The sequence below is a fragment of the Pleurodeles waltl genome, chromosome 7 (genome assembly GCF_031143425.1).
Source record: "Pleurodeles waltl isolate 20211129_DDA chromosome 7, aPleWal1.hap1.20221129, whole genome shotgun sequence".
Taxonomy (NCBI): Eukaryota; Metazoa; Chordata; class Amphibia; order Caudata; family Salamandridae; genus Pleurodeles; species Pleurodeles waltl.
The window spans coordinates 323,233,939-323,259,877 of record NC_090446.1 but is presented as its reverse complement, the minus strand read 5'-3'; positions in this window follow the sequence as shown (position 1 = coordinate 323,259,877).

The following is a 25,939-nucleotide window of genomic DNA, read 5'->3' as shown; positions in this document are numbered from 1 at the left end:
CTTTTCCCGCACTTGTTACACAAGACATTAGGAGCAGAACATTCCTTGCTATTAGCTAAGTGTGATGCTGAACCACATCTAAAGCATAACAATTTAGACTTCATGTTAACCCTTGCTTTGCTTTTGGTTTTGGCGTCTAAAGACTGAACCGTGTTAACAATGCCCTTAAATTATTTTAAACTTTTCAATCCAAGACTCAGAGTTTTCAATTTGTTTAGCAATCATCAGAACTTCATCTAACGTAGGGTCACCCTTTGACCACAGAGCTTCCCTAATTTTGTTACTCTTACATTCCAGCATGAATTGATCGCGAATGCGCTCATCCACATTTTCACCAAAACTGCACAGTGCCTGTAATTTACGTAAATTTGCCACAAAGTCCTCAACAGTTTCCATGTCATTTTGTTTACATTTGCCAAAATAAGATCTTTGAAGTATGATAGCAACCTTAGGTAAATAATGTCTATCTAACTTGAGCAAAATTATCTCAAATTCATTTAGAGAAGAGTCTCCTTCAGCGCTATATGGGGAATTGATCATAGGTAAAGTTTCCAAAACTTCCTGTCCTTCTGCTCCCAGACAATGTTGAAGTACAGAAGCATTCCTTTCTGCTGATAAATTGCTGCAAATGAGTTGTTGGTCTTCAACACTTTGACTTTGTGGTTAAGTACGTACCTGGCTGCGAAAACAGGACTACTGATTGTTTGTCCAGAATGCGAGCGAAGGATTGTGAGGAGGATGGTGATGAAGTTTCTTGGTGGGTTGATGAAGAAGTTAAGGTGTGCAGTATTACTGATGGGTGTATCTCAGAGCATGAGTGGTTACAGGTGTTGAGCAGTGATGTTGAATTACAGAAAATTAGAGATTTGTTAAGTTTGGAAACGATTTTGAGGAACTGTGAGGATGTTGATTTACAGTTTAAGAAGATTTGGCATGAACTTTCTGTTCAGAATGTAGTGGTGTTAAGAGGTTGCAGGTTGATAACCCCTTCTGCCTTGCGTGAGCGCCTTATAAGTCTTGCCCATTCTGGTCATCATGGGATTTGTAAAACAAAAGAAAGGATGAGGTGTGCTTATTGGTGGCCAGGTATGGATTTGGCTCTGGAGAGAAAAGTTTGAGATTGCGTAGAGTGTAAACTGACTGATAAGTCTTTGAAACTTAGGACACAACCCATGGCGTTGTAGAAAATTCCTAAGGAGGTGTGGGAAGAAGTTTCTCTTGACATTATGGGACCAATATGTGTGGGGCTGTCTCCAAATATGTATTAGTGATTATGGATGCATTATCACGTTGGCCTGAAATTTTGATCACTCACGAAATTACCTCTATGACTGTTGTGAGTTTTCTGTTAGATGTGTTCAGATGTGAAGGCAATCCGAAGTATATCTTGACAGATAATGGGGTCCAGTTTACGTCCAAGTTAATGTGTGATTTTTTGATGTCTTGGGGCATACCTCATAAAAAATGCACTTTGTATCATCCTAAAACTTACCCTTTAACAGGACTCTAAAAGAAACTATCCAATTGGCAAAACAAATTGGAGTAAATAGGGAGAGTTTGAGCAAGTCTAAAGTTGAAGAATACAGGTTCACCCCTCATTAGAGCACCAGTCAATCTCCTTTTGTTATATTCAAGAAGTGTGTTCCTCATACCAAAATGAGTCCTCCTTGGATTAAGGAGTATGTTAAAGAACAGTTTGATTATGAGAAACAAAAGGAGATTGATTTAGAAAAGGAATTGAATATTCAAAACCAGAGGAAACACGCTTATGATGTTCGTAAGTCTGCAAAAGAAATGTATGTGGATGTTGGTGATTCTCAAAAGATGAAGTTGCCAGGTAAAACTGGCAGTGGTCAATCACATTATAGTAAAGTTTTTAAAGTCATTAAAGTGTTCAAGGGTACCGTCAAGGTTGACAATGGTTGTATTTGGAATTTGAACAGAATTGTCAAACTTTCTTGAAAATATTTTTTATAGCATGTTATTCTGAGAGGGAAGATAGTGTAGTATCTGCTTACAGTTTCTCTTTATTATTTTTCTCTTTGTTATATAGCTTTGTAGTTTTGTCATAAATGGTATATTCTATCCCCCCTTCTGCACCTGCTCTCCTTGGTGTGATCTAGAATGCTCCATGGTTCTGATGTGACTGTTGGAGCCGAGAGAGCCTTGTACAGGTGTGGGTGAAGTTTCTTTGCTGTACCTTTCATCTAATAAAAGTGACTATATCCCTACCAACCATTTCCGAATTCGTTCATCGGGGAGCAGTCGCGCTACTACAGAACCCCCCTCTTGTGCAAGTGCTATCTGTACTCCATTTCCTGGCAACTGGTTCTTTCCAAGTGACAGTGGGCTGGGCAGCAGGAATGTCACAGCCAAAGTTTTCAATGGTGCTGACAAGAGTGTTGTCTGCCCTGATAAAACACATGTGCAGTTACATTATTTTTCACGAGGTTGAGGATTTGGCCACAGTGAAGGCCGAGTTTTATGCAATGGGGCATATCACTAACATAATTGGGGGGATTGATTGTACACATATTGCATTTGTCCCTCCCCCGCAGCATGAACAGGTGTTCAGGAATCATAAGAGTTTCCACTCCATGAGTGTTCAGATGGTGTGCTTGGGGAGCCAGTACATCTCCCACGTCAATGCTAAGAATCCTGGGTCAGTGCATGATGCCTTTGTCCTGAGGAATAGCAGCATTCCAAATGTGATGAGGCACAGTGTGTGGATAAAAGGTGAGCCCTGGTTCCCACCCAGTACATGTTGGTGTATGGGTATGGTGTGGGCCATATAGGATAGTGTGTGGCTAAATTATGTCCCTCAATATTTGCAGGTGACTCTGGTTACCCAAACCTATCATGGCTGCTGACCCCTGTGAGGAATGCCAGGACAAGGGCAGAAGAACGTTTTAATGACGCACATGTGTGAACCAGAAGGATCATTGAAAGGATCTTTGGCCTCCTGAAGGCCAGGTTCCGGTGCCTCCATCTAACAGGTGGATCCCTGCCCTACTCACCCTAGAAGATCTGCCAGATAGCAGTGGCAAGCTGCATGTTGCACAACCTGGCACTCAGATGCCATGTCCCTTTTCTGCAGGAGTAGGAGACTGGAGATGCCTGTGTGACAGCAGTACACCTGTGGACAGTGAGGATGAGGAGGATAGGATGAGGATGAGGACAGCAGAACATCAGTTATACAACAATACTTCCAATGACACACAGGTAGGACAGTGTAATGTTACATTTCAATGACTTTGGTTGTAATCTGTGTTGCAATGGCATACTGATATTTCCCACTTCTATGCCCACTTACTGTTCCCTCTGGCAATTCATTTTTCTGATGTTGGTGACTTGAAATATACTCCTGGTGTGATCACAACAGCCAGCTAGAGTCATTAATCTATGCTCATTCTCTGTACAGTTCATTTGCAATGTTTGTACTTGTTTCAAATAATACATATTTGATATACATGACATACTCCAAATTGAATTTTTCCAAAGGGTGTTTATTGAAGTGCTAACATATAGTGGGCAAGTGCGTTGGGATGGGGTGATGATTGAGGAAAGTTTAGGATATTGTTTCAGTCTGTTTTTAGCACAGGTGCATTGTCCAAGGGGACATAAGAAGGGGACCAATGGCAGATCAAGGTGGAAAGGGAGACCGAGTGGGACACAAGGGTGACAATCCAGAGAGTCTCATTTCCTGGTGGGGGTCTTGGCAAGTGTCTCTGGCTTCTGTCTGGATCACACAGAACGTTTGCTGGGTGGTTCACCTTCTGCAGGGGGAGGGGTGCTGGTGGCTTGTGAGTCCTGTGGCGGGGCCATCTGGCCACTAGCGGCAGCAGAAGTGGAAGGCTGTTCAGATGTCTGGCTAGTGGCAGGGGCATGCTGGTGTGAAACTGCCTACCTCATAATGTTGGCCATGTCAGCCAGCACCCATGTTATAGAGGACAGGGTGTTGTTAATGGCATTCAAGTCCTCCCTGATCTCCTGGTACTGTCCCTCCTGCAGCCGCCTGTTCTTCTTCACGTTGTCCAGGATCTGGCCCATTGTGTCCTTGGAATGTTGATAGTAGGATCTCAGAGAGTGCCTCCTGGAGAGTCGGTCCCTGGGCCTGTTCTCACCCTGGCGCACAGCACTCCTCCCAGTTTCCCTGTTGGCCTGTGCCCCCTGAACTGTGTGCCCACTGCCACTGACCCCAGGTCCCTGATTGTCTTGTGTGCAAGTTGTGGCCTGGGGTCCCTGTAGAGGTGGGCATACTGCTGATTGATGTGCCCTGGGGACACAGATGGGGGTATGCTGGGGGGGTGCTGTGGTGTTGGATCCTGATGGGGGAGGCTCTGGGTGGTGTGTGACAGGGCTTGGGTAACCGGCTGTGCAGTGGTCTTGATGGGCCAGGTAGTTCATCCAGATTCTGAAGACCAGAGTTACTGTCATCACTGTGGGCCTCTTCGTTTGGGAGACTGGATATTGCTGGCACCTCCTCTCCGGAGACATTGGCTGGGGTACCTGAGGGGATGTAAATGATGTGTTACTGTTAATGTGTCTGACATATTGTGCATCTGTGGCTTCCCCTCTATGGTTGGATTTGCCCTGCCACCTTTCACTTGTGTATGTTAGTGTATGGAGGGATTGTTAGTTTTCTATAGTGTGCATGCTTTAGTGATGAATGTCCATGCAGGGCTCTGTGGGGTGTCCATGCATTGGTACAGCGTGCAGGGCTTGGCATTGAGATGTGTGAGATGTGAGGGTGGAGTGTGTGGAATGTAGTGGAGTGATGGGAGTGTGGGTGAAGGGGTGAGATGACATGCAGGTATGGGGGTGATAATAGTAGAGAGTTGACTTACCAGAGTTCAGTCCTCCTCCAGCTCTGGCCAGGCCCTCAGGATGCACTATTGCCAAGACTTGTTCCTCCAATGCTGTGAGTTACGGGGTAGGAGTTGGGGGTCCACCAGCAGTCCTCTGGATAGCAAACTTGTGTCTTACTGCTATGGAACGTACCTTCTGCCATAGGTCATTCCACCTCTTCCTAATGTCATCCCTAGTTCTTGGGTTCTGTCCCACGGCATTGACCCTGTCCACAATTCTCTGCCGTAGCTCCATCTTCCTAGCTATAGATATCTGCTGCACCTGTGCTCCAAACAGTTGTGGCTCTACCCTGACAATTTCCTCCACCATGAACCTTAGCTCTTCCTCTGTGAAACGGGGGTGTCTTTGTGGTGCTATGGGTGTAATGTGAGGAGTGTAGGTGAGGGTGTGTTGGGTAATGTGTTAGGATGTGTTATGTGGAGTGTGTGAGTGGTGTATTATTGTGAGTAGTGTGTGGCTCTAGTTGTGTCAGTGGTCTTGGTGTCTCTCTATTGGCAATGAATTGTATTCATAAAGGGTTGTGGGTAATGTGGGTGTGTGTTTTATAGTGGTGTGGGTGTGGTGTGTGTATGGGTGTCAGGTGTGTGTTTGAATTGTCCAATGTGGCTTTTTTTTGTCTGTGGGTGTCCATTGTGAGCGCAGCGGTATGTTCCGTCAATGGTTTACCACCATTGAATGTCCACCTTGGTGATTCCTGGGTCATAATGTGGTGGGTGTAGTTCTGTTGGTGTAACGGTGTGGGTTTTGATACCGCCAGTTTACCACTGACCTTTGGTCTGGCGGATTTTTGTGTTTGGCTGAATTCTGTCGGATTGGTTTATATGTGTCATAATATGGTGAACGGATATCCACGGCGGTGGCAGTAAGTTGGCGGCCATCAGCATGGTGGTAAGTGGGATATACTGTCAAAGCCATACTGAGGGTCTATGTGTTGTCACAACACCCGAATGTTCTGATGATACTTAACGAGGGTCTGGTCTGCTAGCTCTAAAACACCCTGTGGAGTTTGCAAAATGCTCATGGGAACCATTTGTGTCCACTGGCCACAATACCCACCTGCCAAGACTTGAAAGTGTTGTGTTAAATGTTCCATTCTGGACCCACACATCCAACTGTTCTTCAGCTGAATTATTGTATTTTGCCATTTGTAAAATTTTGCGGGAGTTGGGACACTGGGCACAATTAATTCTTCAGTTTTTGCCAGTTAAAGAGAACTTGTCTGCTGCACTGTGTAATTTACAAATGTAGGCCCTCATTATGAATATGGTGGTGAGTGATAAAGTGGCGTAAAAAAAGCCAACAGGCCGGTGGCAATTACTGCCAAATTATGACCATGGCGGTGAGAATTCCCATAGACCGCCAATGTACCACACCATCCACCAGGGCGTAAACACCACTCACCACGGCAGAAGCCATCAACAGCCAGGCGGAAGACAAAGTACCACCTACTGAATTATGACACAGCACACTGCCACAATTTCCGGGGCGGTGCCAATGCCTTCGAAAGCCTGGCAGAAACTGAATACAGAAAACTAAAGACTCGCCAACAAGTACACAGAGGACTCTGCTACCGACATGGAACCGGAAATGCAAGTCTTCCTGATGCTCTTCTACGCCATGCTTCACCTGGAACACCAACGCCGACAAAGATGACTACGGCGAGTACAGCTGCCTAGCACACAAGGGAGAGAGGGAGGAAAATGAGAGTGACACACACACACACACCAGACACATACACACCATACAAACAACCAGCTGCAGATGTAAACCAATCACACACGGCACAATAAAACATGGACCAGTTTTGGGAAGTACTGAAAATGTATTAGCAAGGGAAAAGCAACCACATGAACAGGATATGTAAAATTGTCAGCAAAGGCCCAATGCCCAGTCCAAAGTACAAAGAGCCTACATGGCCACAGGGCACAGTCCAAGGCCCAACTTGTCTTCTGACATCAACTGCACAGAACTTTGCAGGGGCATTATGTTGTAAGTGGGCAGGCACCTCAGGGGGAAGGGGAGTCGGGGCACCTGAGCTGAGCTGGGGCACTGCCCACTGGTTCTGGTGGGGGCTCCATGCCAATTTCTATGTGTTGGGGAGTGCAAGGCCACAGTCTCTGGAGTGGGTGACTTTCCAACTGGTTCTGGAGGGGGCTTCATACCTATTTCTCTGTGCTGGGGAGCGCAAGGCCTCAGTCTCTGGAGTGCGTGACTTTCCCACTGATTCTGGAGGGGGCTCCATGCCAATTTCTCTGTGCTGGGTATTGCAAGGCCACAGTTTCTCAGGTGGCTGACTTCCCCACTTGTTCTGGGGGGGAGGGGCTCCACGCTTATTTCTCTGTGCTGCGCAGTGCAAGGCCACAGTCTCTCAGGTGAGTGACTTGCCCACTGGTTCTGGAGGGAGCTCGTTGTACAGCAGTCACAGAAGGGTAGCCTACATGTCCTCTGCTGGATGTGAGGGCTGCACTGTCTCTTCTGGAGTTGAGGGCTACACTGTGTCAGCAGTTGAAGGTGCTTCCTGGGCAGCCTCTGCTAGAGGTGAGAGCTGCATTGTCTCATCTGGAGGTGAGGGCTCCTTGATTACTGGTGCTGGTGGTGTCATCCTGCCAGCCTCTGCTGGAGGTGAGGGCTGCGCTGTCTCAGCCGGTGACAGTGCAGCCTCTGCAGGAGGAGTGGGCTGCCCTGCCTCAGATGGAGGTGAGGGCTCCTTGACCACTGGCATTGGGGGTGTCATCCTGCCAGCCTCTGCTGGAGGTGAGGGCTGCACTGTGTCAGCAGGTGAAGATGCCTCCTGGGTAGCCTCTGCCTGATGTGAGGGCTGCACTGTATCAGCGGGTGAAGGTGCAGCCTCTGCAGGAGGAGTGGGATGCACTGCCTCAGCTGGAGGTGAGAGCTCCGTGACCACTGGTGGTGGCAGTGCCACCCTGCCAGCCTCTGCTGGAGCCAAGGGCTTCTTCCCCTTCATGACAGACATTGAGGGGTTCTTCCCCTTCATGGCAGGAGATGCGGCATCCTTCCCCTTCATGTCAGGAATCGAGGACTTCTTCCCCTTCATGGCAGGAGGTGCGGCTTCCTTCCCCTTCATGGCAGGAGTCGAGGGCTTTTTCCCCTTCATGGCAGTGGTTGTGGGATCCTTACCCTTTCTATCTGGTGGAGTGGGAACCATCACTGTCTTACCTCCATGACTAGGAGGTGCCTCCACTGTCCGCGTGGACTGTTTGGTTGAGGTGCTGGGCTGGGTCATTGGAACCCTGCTCTTAAGGGCAGGACGGGGGGAGGAGGGGGAGGGAAGAGGTTCAGTTGAGCAAGGAAAAGCCTTTTAGGGGTGGTGGGGCAGGAAGAGGGAGGAGGGATGGGAGTGGAGGGTGAGGGAGTGGTTGTTGTAGGAGTACGACTGGGTGCATGAGGAGTGTGCTGATGTGAGGTGGATGGCTGTTGGATGTCTAAGTGCTTGCGTTTGTGTGCTTTAGGAGGAGGGGGACAGACAGGGTTGGAGAGGACACAGGGGACGCATGCATGGATGTTGTGGAGGTGTCTGCCAGCCCCTGGATGGCATTCACAATAGTTGACTGCCCTACAGAGATGGATCTCAGGAGGTCAATAGCCTCCTCACTCAGGGCAGTATTGCTCACTGGGGCAGGGTCTGAGGTGCCTGGGGCGAAGGAGATGTCTACACTCCTGCGTGAGCAGGCACAGGCAACTCGCTGAGGGGCTACTGGGAGGGCTGTGCTGGTACGGTGGTGGAGGCTGTACCTGCAGCTGGGGTGGTCAAAGAGGTGTTTGCCACCACCAGGGAGCTCCCATCGGAGTAGATATCTGAGTCCGTGTTGTAACCTCCTGTCTCCGTCGTGGTGCTCCCCTCGCCCTCCGTCCCACTGGTTCCCTCAGCATTGGTGGACTCTGCCTCTTAGGTCCAGAGGGATGCAGCTCCCTCTGTCACCGGTGCGCCTGCTCCTCCACCAGATGATGCTAATGCACACATGGACAGGATGACAGAAAATAAAGGGGGGAGAGAGAAAGAGAACACATGGTCAATTAAAGCACCAACACCACTGTTGGCATACACAGCACCGTCACACACAGGGATCAGAATTGAGCACTATGCATTGCACTGCCATTGATTTGGCTAGATGCCACAGCAAGATGAGGGCCGAACACCGCCAACTGCACGCCTCTTGGGACCTACTAAGCCCTGTCTGATTTGGAATGCAACTGGGCTATGTTACCTTATTTTCCCTTTCAACTATTACCCTTGAGCTGGATCACGCTGCAATATATGGCATGGCATTAAGGGGCACCCACTTACTGACACCCACCACCCGGTTTCCATGCCACCTACCAATTAGTGCAGTAATGCCCACTGAACTAACTCCCTTGTGGCTGCTGTGATGCCCTCAAGCGCCCATCCAGTTCTGGGTAGGCTACCACCAGTATGCGGGCCATCAGGGGGTCAAGTTCTGAAGGGCACCCCTTCCTCGTTGGGAGGTCATCCCCAGCTGGGCCTCTGCGGTCTTCCATGCCCAGCGTCTCAGGTCCTCCCAACGTTTCTGACATAGGGGGGCTCCGCCTGCCATAGACCCCCAGGGTCCGCACGTCCTTGGCGATGGCACATTCTAATCCCTTCTTTTGATGGGCACTGATCCGTAGAGGTGATATAACGGGAGGACACCATTACACATACAATCCAGCCTGTCACACATATGGCCCACCAATCCTGTTTCAGTCACCATTGGCACACACATCGGCCGGCATACACCGTCTACACCACCACATTACATCCCCCATGACATGATGCTTGAACACACATCTCCATGCATCCTTCTCACATGCATCGTGCCCAAAGAGTACTCACCTGCTGGTCTGGAGGCCCATACAGCAGTCAGTACTGGGGTAGGACCCCATCCACCAATCGCTCCAACTTCTCCGAAATGAAGGCAGGGGCTCTTTCCCCGGTCACACTGGCCATGGTAGGTTCCAGACACAGGTCACAGCAGCACACGCAGTGTAGGTGTCTCCTGTTGAAGGTCAGGAAACAAGTGAGGAATAAGATAGAAAATGTCAGTCACGTCCGCAGCGGTAGCCCTATTATATGGGCCGAAGTGTACATCTGTTGGCCCATTCTTTTTCAAATTAGATCTGTTGAGAATATTATAATACATCATGTTCTTTTTGTTTATGTATTATTGAATTTATTGTCTGTGTGTATATATTTAGGTTTTTGGATATATGTTTGTATTGAATTGTACATTTATTTTTTGTTTACACCTATAAAAAATTTGAGTCTAGTTTATAACAGTTGGGATTTATGTTTTAGATAGAAGAGCGAACACCTTTATCATTCATGTTAAACTGTCCCAACAAATAGGGGATTTATCAGTTTTCCCATATAGATTTGATCATCTCTGATTACACGAGTTGAATGCGCTCTAAGATGTGTTCTCACTCAATGTTAAACTGTCCCAACAAATAGGGGGTTCATCAGTTTTCCCATACATATTTGATCATCTCTGATTACATGAGTTGTATGTGCGCTATGATATATGGTGTACTCCGCTATCTCTTGATTCTATGGATTTACTGTTTTGTCTGTGGAGATTTCAGTATGTACACTTTTCAACAGTGCAGTTTAGTGTATGAACACCAGGATGCTCACTCAGGCACCAAACTTTAGTTTCACCTGGGTCCCCTCTCATTGTGACGAGCCTGGTCCCTGGAACACAGGTGCTGGATCAAAGTGACCCTGACAGTCCAGTGGTCCATCTGACCCCAGCACTCCACCATGCATTGCTCAACTCGCTGAGTTGACCACCAGCTTCATGGGACCCTCCTTTGTAGTGTTGAGATGACCGCCGTGCTCAGTTTTCTTGAATCCATGTTCAAGTACTCCTGCGGGTGCTGCCTTCTCTTGCATGGGCTCTCTGTATTGCTGAGGGCCCCCTCTGTCTCCTCTTCAAAGTGGTGACCTCCTGGTCCTTCCTGGGCCCGGGCAGCACCCTTCCTTTGCAGCTAGCAAGGCCTGTTTGTAGTCTATATCCAAAAAACAACTCTGCATCCTCCAGCACATCATGGGACATCTTCTGTGCAAAGGAAAAGTTCCTGGCATTTTCCATTGTTGCAGAATCTTCAGCTTCTTCCACCCGGAGGCAGACATTTTGCACCTTCATCCGGGGTTTAGTGGCTCCTGCCCCCCCCGGACATTTTCGTGACTCCTGGACTTAGTCCCCTTCCTTTATAGGTCCTTAAGACCAGGAATCCGTCCTCAGTGCTTTGAAGTTTGTTGTGGTCTTTGCAGAATCTCCTATCACGACTTTAGAGTGTTTCTGGGGAAGTAGGGTCACTTTACTCCTACTTTTCAGGGTCTTGGGGTGGGGTATCTTGGACACCCTTAGGCCTATATTTATACTTTTTGACGTAAAACTGCGGCGGCGCAGTTTTGCGTCAAAAATATTACCACCAGCTAACACCATTTTGGTGCGCTGTGCGGGCGTCATATTTATATTTTGACACACGGCGGTGCAAACCACAGGTGGGAGTCATTATTTTTTATGCACACCGCAGCGTCAAGTCATAAAGCAAAATGACGTTAACGTGGCAGAAATTACTGTGGGTCGATTTACGAACCCGCAAACCGGATATGCGTCGTTTTTTGATGCAATAGCGTCAAAAAAAAACACGGGGGCCCGTTCTGAGAAGACCTGGGGCACACCATTACACAACACCAACAACAGTCCCATGGGGGCATGCTGTCATGCCACTGATGGAGCAAAGGGAAAGCCACTCCAGGAGGGAAGGCCACAACGTCAAACTGACATCCCGGCACACGTCAGCCATCATACCCCCTACATTAACTAGGGCCCTCTTAACAACCTCTAGCCATACCGACAACTGGAATGTAACTGCGACAACATTTGACACTACCACCTCTGCTCTGTGTGCAGCTCAAGTAGCCAATGGCAGTAACCTCCCCATGGATCATACACACCTAAATTAGGGAGTGAGGATGACAACTACAACAATCCCCAGAAACCAGACAAAGGTCCCAGTACTCTCAAATGTCAATGCCCATAGTTGTCACAAACATCAGCCAATGTAAACAACAATAGGAGCTACACAGCACTAAGGACACACCCATGCTGCACATGTCTGGGTCCATCCTGTGCCTGGGTAACAATGCTACATCCCAAATGTCATACTGCTCAGACAACAGCATTGAGGGGGGGACACATGTAACTGGTCACTGAAATACACCTGCACATTCAGAGGAGGAAATAGGACACTGATACCTATTATCAGGGCAATCCAATGTAACACACATTCCCCAACATCAGCAGGACACATTACCAATGTCAACATCCATATCAGATCATAACATTGCCATGCATAGGATATGCCACATGTCAATTACATTTAAGTGGATGTGAAAGATCAGAGATTGGGGCTGGTCCAGATTGTTAAGTGTGCTGCCAGGGCCATCAGTACACCCACAGCCAGTGAAAGGTCTCACCATGAGAATGGATGTAGACGGAGGCTTGAGTAGGAAAAGAAGGTGTCAATTCTCTATTTGGCATAAACCAGCACCTAGAGGCAATGAGGCTCACAAGTCTGATAACTCAATAACATACATGTGACATACAGGTGGGCCATAGGCCTGGAAGAATGCCCATCTGAAGGACTGGAGAAATTAACACAAAACAAGATCACTCATTGAATTCATCAAAAGGCAGGCACGTCACATCAAAATTGCCACAACACAGACACACTAATTATACCCTGTTTCATTGCAGAGGAAGATGGATCTCCTGTGGATATGCCTGTCCCAGATTTCCCTGATGACATTGATGACGAGCCGATAAACATTCTCCAGGAGACTATCCAAAAGGTCCTTGACACCCTTCAGACCCTACCTTCAGTCACAAGGAGGAGCACAGAACAAGCAGCCATCGCAGAGGATCCACCCACCACCCCAATTGTAAGACCTGCCAGCTCCAATACAGCTGAGGACTCAGACGACACTGGCACCAGCTTTGAGAGAACTGTAGATGGAGTACAGTGGGAGCTGGCCAAGGAGGTGCGGATGGGGATTCAAACTATGGCAGCCAGCATTGAGGGGGGGGTGTTCGTGCATGATGTCATCTGCAGATCAGGCAGCAGCTATGCAAGCCCTAACATCCATCCTGCAAGGACTACAAGAAACTGTCAAGGAATTCACCAGTGCAGTAAGGGAGTTGCCACAACACCTTGCACCCCAAACCTTCCACTGCATGCACGAATGCAATCATGACCCCCTCAGGGCCGACCTGGCTGCCTACCATCGTGATGTGGCTGCTATTCTCAAGAACCAGCAGACCCTCCTTGCTGCAGTACTGCCCTTAAGACCTTCACAGGGAGCAGCGACCGGGATGTCTGACTCTACGTCTTCTAACACTGAGGTGTGTGTTGCCCCTTCACAACCAACAACAAGGACAGAGGAGGCAACACACACATCAGAAGAAGAAGACATGGAACAGGTCACATTCACAAGGAAAATGACCCAGAAGCACTAGTCCCTGTCACATGGCCCATATTTACCAAGGTCCTGCGCTTTGTAACTTGCCAGTCTTGCAACAACTTTACTCAAGCACTATTCTACAAACCACTGTATATTTTGTCACCCAGCGCAGTGATTGCCTCTCTCCTACTCATTGGCAAATACTGTCCCTCTGCACTGTCTGAAACATCAATCCCAGCATGTCAAAAGCATTTCCGTAACCCCTTGTGTAGGATCACAATGTAAGATGTCACTATACTGGACTCACAATCATGAACAAAGTACAGATAGCACTACAGCACTTTTCAATAAATAGCACTTACACAACAAATATGTCTCTGGGTAATGTGACATATCAACTGTGCAGTAGATAACTGAAATGTGCCTACTGTCAAATTACGTAGCTTGTCAATACAACTGTCCTGATAATATGTAGTCAGAGAAATCTGCACAGTGCCCATGATGGCATCATACTCTGCCCATCCTGAGGGACAAATCTGATAAAGTGAGAAACCATACACCATCATGCTGTGTTGGACAGAAGAATGCTTCCTCAGGGGATAATTAGGTCATCAAATAGTGTCTGCAAAATGTTGTCAACATGCAAAAATAACACAAATAATATGGCACACTAATCTAAGTAAACACTACAAAAACTGCATAAATTAAGGTGTCTGAGTTAACATACAAATAGGTAATCATGCTGAATTGTGTCACAAATGATGTATGAGGGTCATGAAGACAAGAATACAAGATTGCCAATGAGAACTCATCTTATAAGGGTGACCATGATCATCACACTGCAGTCAGACCTAAAACTGTTTCCCCAATACCAAGTCTGGAAGCACTGTTTATGACTTTGAAAACACACTTATCAACAGAAACACATTGTCATCCATATTAACTGTGATTGGTGGTTGGAACGAAGGGTCAACACTTTGCAAGGTAGCTCTGGGCTAGCTGCCAATCGTACAGCTCAGTTGGGATTTGTTTGTAGCATAGGACACAGATGTTATAGTACAAAATTGATGTACACTGAATCCAAACCCACGATCAAGTACCATTCAAAACATACTATTAAGGGTTAAGCAAATATTTATTAAATGCTAATCACAGATGAGGAAACTGAGGGAAAAATCTTACCTCCCCTAATCTACCCTGACTACTCATTACCCACAACTGTCCCTAACTAACCTAAGCTACACTTACTTATCACATGTAACGAAACGTTCTAAACATCTACCTCCCACCCCCCCTTATGAGACGGGACACATGGAGGACAACACATACTAACCTAAACACATACTATACTATCCTATACAAATACATATTTTTTTTTGGGGGGGTTGTATTTTTTTCTTGTTTTTTTGTATTTTCTTTTTTTTAAACACACAAGAACCCCAACATAGCCCCCCACCTGCCCACCCACACACTTAAGAAGTAAATATATCAAGACTGTGGACCCCCCACCCACTAACACTAACTAAACTAACAGCCTATACTAACCTAACACTAAGGGGGTCATTCTGACCTCGGCGGTAAAAGGCGCCTACCGCCGGTCAGAAATCCTCCATAATCCCGCCGCGGTCGCGGAAACCCGCCACGGTCATTCTGACCCGCAGAAGGCAAACCTCCGAAAATCCGACCGCCACAACAGACCGCCAGACCAGCGGTCGGCGGAAAAGTGGAGGTGACAAAACCTCCACCGTCACGCCAACAGAAATACGCCCATGCCATTACGACCCACGAATCCACGCGGCGGTCATTCAAACGCGGTATTCCATTGGCGGGACACACCGCCGCGGTCAGAATACACACAAACGAACAAAACTCAGCCACATTGGACGATTTGAATCCCACACACCTGATACACATACACACACCACTCCCACACACACAATACAATATAAAACACCCACCCACATCACCCACAAACCCCTACGCTAAAAAATTCGTAAAGAAGGCAAGAGCGAGACACCAGCATCCAGAAAATAACAGCCACAGCCACTCAACACCATCACCCACACACTATCCACACACAAAACAACACACACCACCACACTCAACTCACTTAAATACACATACTCCACCCCACACATCATACACACCACCCCATGGCACCCCAAAGACAACCCCGCTTCACAGACGAAGAACTCAGGGTCATGGTGGAGGAAATCGTTCGGGTAGAGCCCCAGCTGTTCGGCACACAGATACAATACACCAGCATTGCCCGGAGGACGGAGCTATGGCAGAGGATTGTCGACAGGGTGAACGCAGTGGGACAGCACCCCAGAAATCGGGAAGACATCAGGAAGCGATGGAACGACCTACGGGGGAAGGTGCGTTCCATGGTATCCAGGCACAACATCGCCGTGCAGAAGACTGGCGGAGGACCCCCACCTCAACCCCCACAATTCACATCATGGGAGGAGGAAGTCTTGAACATCCTGCATCCTGACGGCCTCGCAGGAGTCGGCGGAGGAATGGATACTGGTAAGTTGAAGCTTCAATACTGCTTCCCCCCCACCTGCATGCCAAATCATACCCCAACCCTCACCCCCATCCTCGAACCCCACCCTCACCCCCACCCCCATCCTCACCCCCACCCTCACCCCCACCACCATCCTCACCCCCACCACCATCCTCACCCCCACCCCCAGCACACCTATTCCCCGCCAATGTCTCACCATCACAACCCACACATCCCAAAACCTAGGCCTGCATGCGTCCACTAAGCATGGACACCCATCACCAAAGCATGCCCAATGCATATACACATCCCCCCCACAAGCCACCCTCACCAAAGCCCCCACACACGAATGCCAGCACTTGGGGACACGAGAACCCATAGATACACCCATATGCCACTCATTGAAACTATAACCATACCTCTATACCCCTGCAGGACCCGACCGTCAACACACCGCGGCGGAGGGGCCAGAATTCTCCACACCCCCCACCCAAGAGGCCGTCAGCGATGACAGCAGCTCTGTCGACCTGGACACCGATGACCAGCCCGGACCATCGGGGACCTCTGGACAGTCGGTTCCCCTCACACAGGCCCAGGCCACTACAGACCCTAACCCCTCTGGGAACACCAGCACAGCTCCCACCCAGCGGGCCCATGCCTCTGTCTCCAGGGCGCGTCAATCTGCGGTGTGTCTACCACTACAGGGCACCCAGGATAACCCACCACCCCAACAACAACAGGGACCTGGGGGCAGTGGTAGTGGGCACACCGGCCAGGGGGCAGAGGCCCAGGGAAACAGGGGAACTCGGAGGGCAGCTGTGCGACAGGGGGGGGAGGAGAGGCCCAGGGAACCCACTCTCCACGAGGTCCTCACCACCATCATGGGAGCATACAACCGCTCCCAGGAGACGATGGCGACGGTACTGGCCCGGTTCCAGGAGATCCAGGCACTGCAGGAGGAACACTATCGGGGGTACAGGGAGGACATCAGAGCCATCAACACCACCCTGGTTACCATGGTAGGGCTGCTGCAGGACCTCGTCAACACCAGGGCGGACACTGAACAACACCCAAGGGCCCCTGCCACTAGCCTGGACCAAGAACAGCCAACCACCTCCGCCGGCGCTAGTGGACAGGAGGCCCCCGCACAGCAGCAGCCCACCAGACCCCCACCTCCTGCAGGAGAAGAACCACCCCGCAAGAGGGCCCTGAGATCTCGCAAGAAGACAGAGTAGGATGTCAAGACCCCCGCCAGCAATGGATACCACCTGATGTCATCCCACTGTCCCACATTGTCACCCTGTCCATCCTTGAACTGCCCATGCTCCATCTCTCCACAGGCCTCTGGACAATGCACCTGTGTGACTGTTACTCTGGACTCTGCCATGGACATTCCTTCACCATAGCCCCCACCCACTTGAAACCACCCATCCCATTTTGAGCACTTAAATAAACACCTATTTTGCACCAAAATATCTGGAGTCTGGCTGTGATTTCAATATATTGTAATTGACTTGACAGTGCAAATATGTCCTTGTACATGGTGAAGTCAACAAACAGCTGCCACAAAGCTGTAGTCCATGGGGAAACGAAGCACAGGACTCGTAGTGGGGACCCCAGATCTGAAATAGGGAGGGAAAAGCCAAAACTCAGTCATCATACACTGGGGCAAATAGACAGGCAGCAGAGATGCAGGAGAGTAGTTAACATTTACTAAATTATCTTTGAAATGTTACCTGTGTCCTATTGGAAGTACTGTTCAATGATTCTGTCCCTGTTGTCTGTTTCAGCCCCGTCGTCTTCCTCCTCGTCACTCTCCTCAGGTTCCACCGCTGCCACAACACCACCGTCTCGACCATCCTCCTGCAGGAAAGGCACCTGGCGACGCAAAGCCAGGTTGTGAAGCATGCAGCAGGCCACGATGATGTGACACACCTTCTTAGGTGAGTACATTAGGGATCCACCTGTCATATGCAGGCACCTAAACCTGGCCTTTAGGAGGCCAAAGGTGCGTTCGATCACCCTCCTAGTACGCCCATGGGCCTCATTGTACCGTTCCTCTGCCCTGGTCCGGGGATTCCTTACTGGGGTCAGTAGCCACGACAGGTTGGGGTACCCAGAGTCCCCCACTAGCCATTCACGGTGTCTCTGTAGCTGTTCCATCACGTAAGGGATGCTGCTATTCCTGAGGATGTAGGCGTCATGCACTGACCCTGGGAATTTGGCATTTACATGCGAGATGTACTGGTCAGCCAAACACACCACATGGATGTTCATTGAATGGTAATTTTTTCTGTTCCTGTACACCTGCTCCCTGTCTCTTGGGGGAACCAAAGCCACATGGGTCCCATCAATGGCACCAATTACGTTGGGAATATGTCCAAGGGCGTAGAAATCACCCTTCACTGTAGCCAATTCGCCCACCTCAGGGAAAATGATGTAGCTCCTCACGGATTTCATCAGGGCAGACAACACTCTGGATAACACCTTCGAAAACATGGGCTGAGACATCCCAGAAGCAATTCCCACGGTTGTCTGAAATGACCCACTTGCCAAGAAATGGAGTACTGACAGGACCTGCACCAGAGGGGGAATCCCTGTGGGTTGGCGGATGGGGGACATCAGGTCGGGCTCCAGCTGGGCACACAGTTCATGGATAGTGGCACGGTTAAGACGGTAGGTCAGGATAATGTGGCGTTCTTTCATTGTCGACAGGTCCACCAGCGGTCGGTACACGGGAGGATTCATCCGTCTCCTCGCCCAACCCAGCGGACGGTGCCTAGGAAGGACAACATGGAGCACACAGTCAAGCAACCCACAGGTACGTACTCACAGCTAGCACAGTAAACGATTCTCTATGCAGTGAATGGCGTGTCTGAGTGGCTATGCAAGGCCTAGGCCTGTGTGACGCAGTTGAAATTGAGCCATGTGGGCCCTGGAAATGGCGGCTGCTTGACCTGTGAAGTGTGACAATGGGATGTGAGGTCAATGCGCTGGCGTGGCACACCGCGGCGGGCGGCGGGCCAAGACCGCGGCGCCAAGCCGCATTGGTTAACATTGAAGCCTATGGGTTTCAGGAGCCAATGGCGAAGGGCGCCGGCGGTGGCGGGACGCACCGCCGCGGTACGCACCGCCGCGGACGTGACCGCCATTTTCTATCTACTTATCCACTTGCGACTTGAACTTTCACAGGAGAGGACCTATACTGCAAGTGTTGCTGTGACCTCGGTCTGGAAGGGACAATGGCTGCTGCACCTGGGGAAAGGGCCCCTGCCTTCACTGGAGAGGAGTTGGAGAAACTTGTGGATGGGGTCCTCCCCCAGTATGCGCTACTCTACGGTCCTCCAGACCAACAAGTGAGTTTAATTCTATCTGGATTTGGGGCCACTGGCTGGCTTGGGGGCCTGGCGGGGGGCCTGGCGGGGATGGGGGGCATGTTGGGCCTGGCGGGGGCATGGCGGGGGGCCTGGCGGGGATGGGGGGCATGTTGGGCCTGGCGGGGGGCCTGGCGGGGATGGGGGGCATGTTGGGCCTGGCGGGGGGCCTGGCGGGGATGGGGGGCATGTTGGGCCTGGCGGGGGCATGGCGGGGGGCCTGGCGGGGATGGGGGGCATGTTGGGCCTGGCGGGGGGCCTGGCGGGGGGCCTGGCGGGGATGGGGGGCATGTTGGGCCTGGCTGGGGGCCTGGCGGGGATGGGGGGCATGTTGGGCCTGGCGGGGGGCATGGCGGGGGGCCTGGCGGGGATGGGGGGCATGTTGGGCCTGGCGGGGGGCATGGCGGGGGGCCTGGCGGGGATGGGGTGCATGTTGGGCCACTGGCAAGGAAAATGCTGACAAACTTGAACGTGGTATTTCTCCCTCCCTGTACGTGTCACATAGGTCCGCGCCCATGAGAAGATCGGGATTTGGCGTGCCATCGCCAAGGAAGTCCGGACCCTGGGGGTCCACCATCAACGGGGCACCCACTGCCGCAAGAGGTGGGAGGACATCCGCCGCGGGACCAAGAAGACCGCCGAGTCTCTGCTGGGGATGGCCTCCCAACGTAGGCGGGGTGCCTGCCGTCAACTGAGCCCCCTGATGTTCCGGATCCTGGCGGTGGCCTACCCTGATTTGGATGGGCGCGTGAGGGCAGCACAGCAGACACAAGGGTGTGAGTACAAGCATTATCTACTCTGTTGTCGCGCAGTGGAGGTGTCTGGGTGGGGGAGGAGGGCTGGGGGTCCCCCTAGGCCAGGGCGATATCTGTAGGCTGGGCACCCCCGTAAGCCCCTGTGTCCCCAGCCACCACCCTCAGTAGTTTGTCAGTACAGCCATCCCTGGGCCGTGTCATCCATGGGTGCAGTTGTCAACTCTAGGCGTGTAGGGCATGTTCCACGGAATGCGTAGCGGACCCCAAGTGCGCAACTTAGTGCAGGGGGCATCTGTGTCTGTCATGTCCGCTAACTGTACCGGAGATCCATGTAATCAATATCCCTTTATTTCTCTCTCCCCCCCCTTTTTGTTTGTCTTTCTGTGCTTGTGTGCATCAGCATCATCAGGCGGAGGAGAAGTGGCATCGGGGCAGGAGGGAGCTGCATCTCACATGGCCCAGGAGGGCCATGCCACAGAGTCAGACTGGACCAGTGAGACGGAGGGCGAGGGGAGCTCCACGACGGGGACGACTGGACCCTGCAGCGACACGGACACGTCCTCGGAAGGGGGCTCCCTTGCGGGGGTGGCACCATCCGTGCCCCCCGCCATTACAGGTACAGCCGCCACCCAGCGCACCATCACCGCCCTCCCAGCAGCCCCTCAGCGTTCGCCCCGTGCCCGCTCTGCCAGGAAGCCGGGCATCTCCTTCGCCCCAGGCACCTCAGGCCCTGCCCCTGTTACCCCCGCTGCCCTCAGTGAGGAGGTCATTGACCTCCTCCGAACGCTCATTGTTGGGCAGACTACCCTTTTGAATGCCATCCAGGGGGTGGAGAGGGAGGTTCATCGCAGCAATGCGTACCTGGAGGGCATTCATTCGGGTCAGGCTGCCCATCAGCGATCGTTCCAGGCTCTGGCCTCAGCACTGACGGCAGCCATTGTCCCTGTCTCCTGCCTGCCTCTACTAACTCCCTCCTCCCAGTCTCCTGTTCCTCTGCCTGTCCCACCCACACCATCAGACCAGCCTGCACACACCTCAACACCCAAGAGAAGCTCATCCAAACATAAGCACCACAGATCACGCAGACATTCACACACGCAACATTCCGATGCAGACATGCCAACAGTCACTACCACCTCTGTGACCCCCACCTCCTCGTCTCCCTCCTCCCTCCCTGTGACGTCTACACTCACACCTCCATTCACCTCACCATCAGCCAGTGTTTCCATCACCAGCACACCCTCCACTCCAGTCCGCACACGTGCAGTCACCACCCCCACTGCCATTTACACGTCCCCTGTGTCCTCTCCCACTGTGTCTGTCACCCCCTCTTCCACACCACACAAACGCAGCCACCCACCCACCCAACAGCCATCCACCTCACGACAGCCTATCCCTCCTGCACCTGCACCCAAAGACAGCAAACGTGACTCACCTACAACCACATCCTCTCCCTCCACTCCCATTCCCACTGTACCTACCACTCTCCATTGTCCCAAGAAGCTCTTCCTCGCCACTACTAACTTCTTTCCTGACCCTGAGCCCCCCCTCCTTCTCGTCGGGGTAAGAAGAGCACCTCAGCCACCACCAGCCCTGCAGCCCCCTTGACAAGGGTGCAGGGGTATTGGAGCCCGCCAGCCCGCATGTCTGGATCTTCGCCCAGCAGCAAGGGGACCGCCAGCCCACCCCCTGGGAAGAGGAGCAGAAGGCGGAAGGGGCGCCGCAGGAGCCCGCCTTCTACATCCCCCCCGGACACCACCCAGAGACAGTCACCAGCCACAGCTCCAAAGGGAGGAAAGGGCCACAGGCCCACGACTAAGGAGGGCAAGGGCAGCAAGTCGGAGAGGTCAGGCAGCAGGCCTGCTGCCCAGGAGGAGCCCACAACCCCCATAGCCGCTGCCCCGGGAGGAACCGGCACAGCTGCCCCGGGAGAGCCCACCACCCCCATAGCCGCTGCCCAGGGAGGACCCAGCCCAGCTGGCCAGGAGGGCCCCACCACCCACAGCCCAGGTGGGCATTGAAGGAGCACCATCCCCGCTGCCCAGGAGGGCACCACCAGGCAATGAACAGTTGGCCATAGACCGGCCGCCGTCTCCAGAACCGCTGAACTGGGCCCCGCCGTCTCAAGCACCGCTCCGCTGGGCCCCGCCGTCTCAAGAACCGCTGAACTGGGCCCCGCCGTCTCAAGAACCGCTGAACTGGGCCCCGCCGTCTCAAGCACCGCTCCGCTGGGCCCCGCCGTCTCAAGAACCGCTGAACTGGGCCCTTCAAGGCAAGGAGCGCTGAACTGGGCCCCGCCGTCTCAAGAACCGCTGAACTGGGCCCCGCCGTCTCAAGCACCGCTCCGCTGGGCCCCGCCGTCTCAAGAACCGCTGAACTGGGCCCCGCCGTCTCAAGAACCGCTGAACTGGGCCCCGCCGTCTCAAGCACCGCTCCGCTTGGCCCCGCCGTCTCAAGAACCGCTGAACTGGGCCCTTCAAGGCAAGGAGCGCTGAACTGGGCCCCGCCGTGTCAAGAACCGCTGAACTGGGCCCCGCCGTCTCAAGCACCGCTCCGCTGGGCCCCGCCGTCTCAAGAACCGCTGAACTGGGCCCTTCAAGGCAAGGAGCGCTGAACTGGGCCCCGCCGTCTCAAGCACCGCTCCGCTGGGCCCCGCCGTCTCAAGAACCGCTGAACTGGGCCCCGCCGTCTCAAGAACCGCTGAACTGGGCCCCGCCGTCTCAAGCACCGCTCCGCTGGGCCCCGCCGTCTCAAGAACCGCTGAACTGGGCCCTTCAAGGCAAGGAGCGCTGAACTGGGCCCCGCCGTCTCAAGAACCGCTGAACTGGGCCCCGCCGTCTCAAGCACCGCTCCGCTGGGCCCCGCCGTCTCAAGAACCGCTGAACTGGGCCCTTCAAGGCAAGGAGCGCTGAACTGGGCCCCGCCGTCTCAAGAACCGCTCCGCTGGGCCCCGCCGTCTCAAGAACCGCTGAACTGGGCCCTTCAAGGCAAGAACCGCTGGCCCTTTGGCAGACGTGGCAGGGCAGGATCTATCTCGGGCAGGGCTGCAGGATGTCCTCTGGCCAACTTGCCTCCTCCAGTGGCAGTGGGGTCTGTTATGGACTGTTTGGACTGTGGCTTTGCTCTCCCCAGGATGGCCCAGTGGGCAGGCCACCCACTGTATGGACTGTATGGACTGTGGCTTTGCTCTCCCCGAGATGGCCCAGTGGGCAGGCCACCCACTGTATGGACTGTATGGACTGTGGCTTTGCTCTCCCCAGGATGGCCCAGTGGGCAGGCCACCCACTGTATGGACTGTTTGGACTGTGGCTTTGCTCTCCCCAGGATGGCCCAGTGGGCAGGCCACCCACTGTATGGACTGTATGGACTGTGGCTTTGCTCTCCCCAGGATGGCCCAGTGGGCAGGCCACCCACTGTATGGACTGTATGGACTGTGGCTTTGCTCTCCCCAGGATGGCCCAGTGGGCAGGCCACCCACTGTATGGACTGTTTGGACTGTGGCTTTGCTCTCCCCAGGATGGCCCAGTGGGCAGGCCACCCACTGTATGGACTGTATGGACTGTGGCTTTGCTCTCCCCAGGATGGGCCAGTGGGCAGGCCACCCACTGTATGGACTGTTTGGACTGTGGCTTTGCTCTCCCCAGGATGGGCCAGTGGTCATGGAGTCCCCTCGTGGATCTGGCGTCGTGTACTCAAGTGGCTGAGGTGCCCCCCCTTCCCTTCCCCCTGAGGTGCCTGTCCTATTTTCTTTCTGATGCCCCTGCAGTGTTCTCTTTGTGGAGTTCTTGTCGTGGGACTGGGCCTTGCCCCTTTGCACAGGACCCCTGTGATCCACGGACAGTGGTTGGACTACATTTAGTAGCTGTATATATTTTGTACATAGTTTATTTATTTATTGGGATTACTGGTGTCCATATTTCAATATATCTGCCCGTTTATGATCTCGTCTTTTGGTCTTTGCATTATTTCGGTGGGGGGTGGTTTGTGGGTTGTGACAGTGATCTGTGGGAATGCATTGATGTGTGTGTTGTAGTGGGTGTGGGTGGGTGGGTGTGTGCCGGTAATCTTTTCCCTCCCCTGTGTCGTAGGTGCAGTACTCACCGATGTCTTCCGCGCCGCCGGGCGTGCTCCTGGTATATGAGCAGGTATAGGAGTGCGGGGATGACCTGCAACTCTGGTTCCATACTGCCGGAATCTCGCGTGGAGTGCGTAGAGGTGAGCGTTTTCCCGTTCGTAGTCTGTTTCCGCCGTGTTCTTATCGGCGGTGCTCCCGCCCCGGAAAAGGTGGCAGATTGGTGGGTCGTAATAGGGTGGGCGGTACATTGTCTGCCGCCTGGCTGTTGGCGGGAACCGCCGCGCTGTTTGTTTGTACCGCCGTGGCGGGCGGAGTGTTAAGTTGGCGGGCTGTGTTGGCGGTTCCCGCCAGGGTCAGAATTGCATATTTTAGACCGCCGGCCTGTTGGCGGCTTAGCCGCCGCTTTATCACCGACCGCCAGGGTCAGAATGAGGGCCTAAGTGCCCTAAGCCCACTAACTATAAGAACAAGGAAAGAGGAGTGAGGGGAGGGAATCATGTCCAATTATAAATGTCTAGAGGTTGGCCCTCCGGAGGGTCCTCTTAATAGACTTAACCTGCCGGTTAATGTGGCGCACATCCCGGCTCAGGTGGCTCAACTTGCACAGCACTTTGTCCATCTTACGTTCCATTTGGTTGAAGGCTGCAGGGTCAACAGATGGAGCTGTGGCAGTCTGGGTACCAGTGGAGGAGTTCTGTGTGGGTGTGGTGTCAGGCCTAGTGGGCTGTCCTGCACCGGTGGCAATGCTGGGGCCTGGAAGTCCAGCAGATGTTGGACCAACAGTGCCAGCTGTGGGTGGGGCCACCTGCTCAGATTGGTGGTTGTGCTGGTGGTGGCTGTGGTGGGCAAAGTAGACCCACCCTGTGGGAAGGCTCTCCATGCCCCGGAGGCCCGTTCATGGCGATATCGCTAGGCCATCCTCCGGAACCCCGACTCCACCAACAGGATGTGCTGGTATCGCATGGCCCGGCGCTGAAATTCACAGACCTGGTTTGGAGTCATGTTGGCAGCTGTGAAGACAAATGCAGATATTCTACATTAGTAACTGCATTGTGTGAAATGGCACAAGAGGTTAATCAGAGCATACATCTACTGTACTTGTAACAGCTCATATCACATTACAGATCATTGAATGTCCCAGAGGAAGTAGATGGCAGGCCAGACTACAAAGGTCACATCACACATAGCACATCCATAACCTACAAGATGGTTAACAACTGGCTTTGACTTGCAATCTGAGTTCTGCCAGTCATCAGCTAAGAATCATGCTGCATATCCTCCGCCAAGACCTGGGCTACAAATGTCAGTGTACGGAAAGCAAAACTAAAGCCACATGGTCTGCAAGTTGTAATTGGACTTGCCAGTATAGTATCAAGTGCCAAACCTGAGTGTGTATACTAGTTTGCAACCAAACCGTCACTTATTCACATGTATGTGTAACATACTGGTAGCATCAGTACTAGGTACCCCATTCATAAACCCATGGCGGTGTTTGAGGGTGGGGGGGTGGATGAACAACTATAATTTGCCAACAACATGTACACCGAGGAGTGTATGGAAAACTCCACACATGTTTGTCTCTACAGACACACCACAGGTAAGGTCTGTCAACAATTATGAGTCAGCAAACCCTAGAGCACTCATAGGGCCACACATGTCAGGAAATTCAGAACTTGGTACACAACATATACTTCCAGTGAGGCCTGACTTACATCACAGACATAGTTGCTAGAACACCCATGATCATTAATTGCATGCACATCTAGGCCATTGCACTCAAGTTCCACATACTTGTAGCACTACATGTGGAAGTAGATGCTGCTAGGAGGTTCTACCTACTGTTTCATGATTACGTAGGTAAATAGGGAA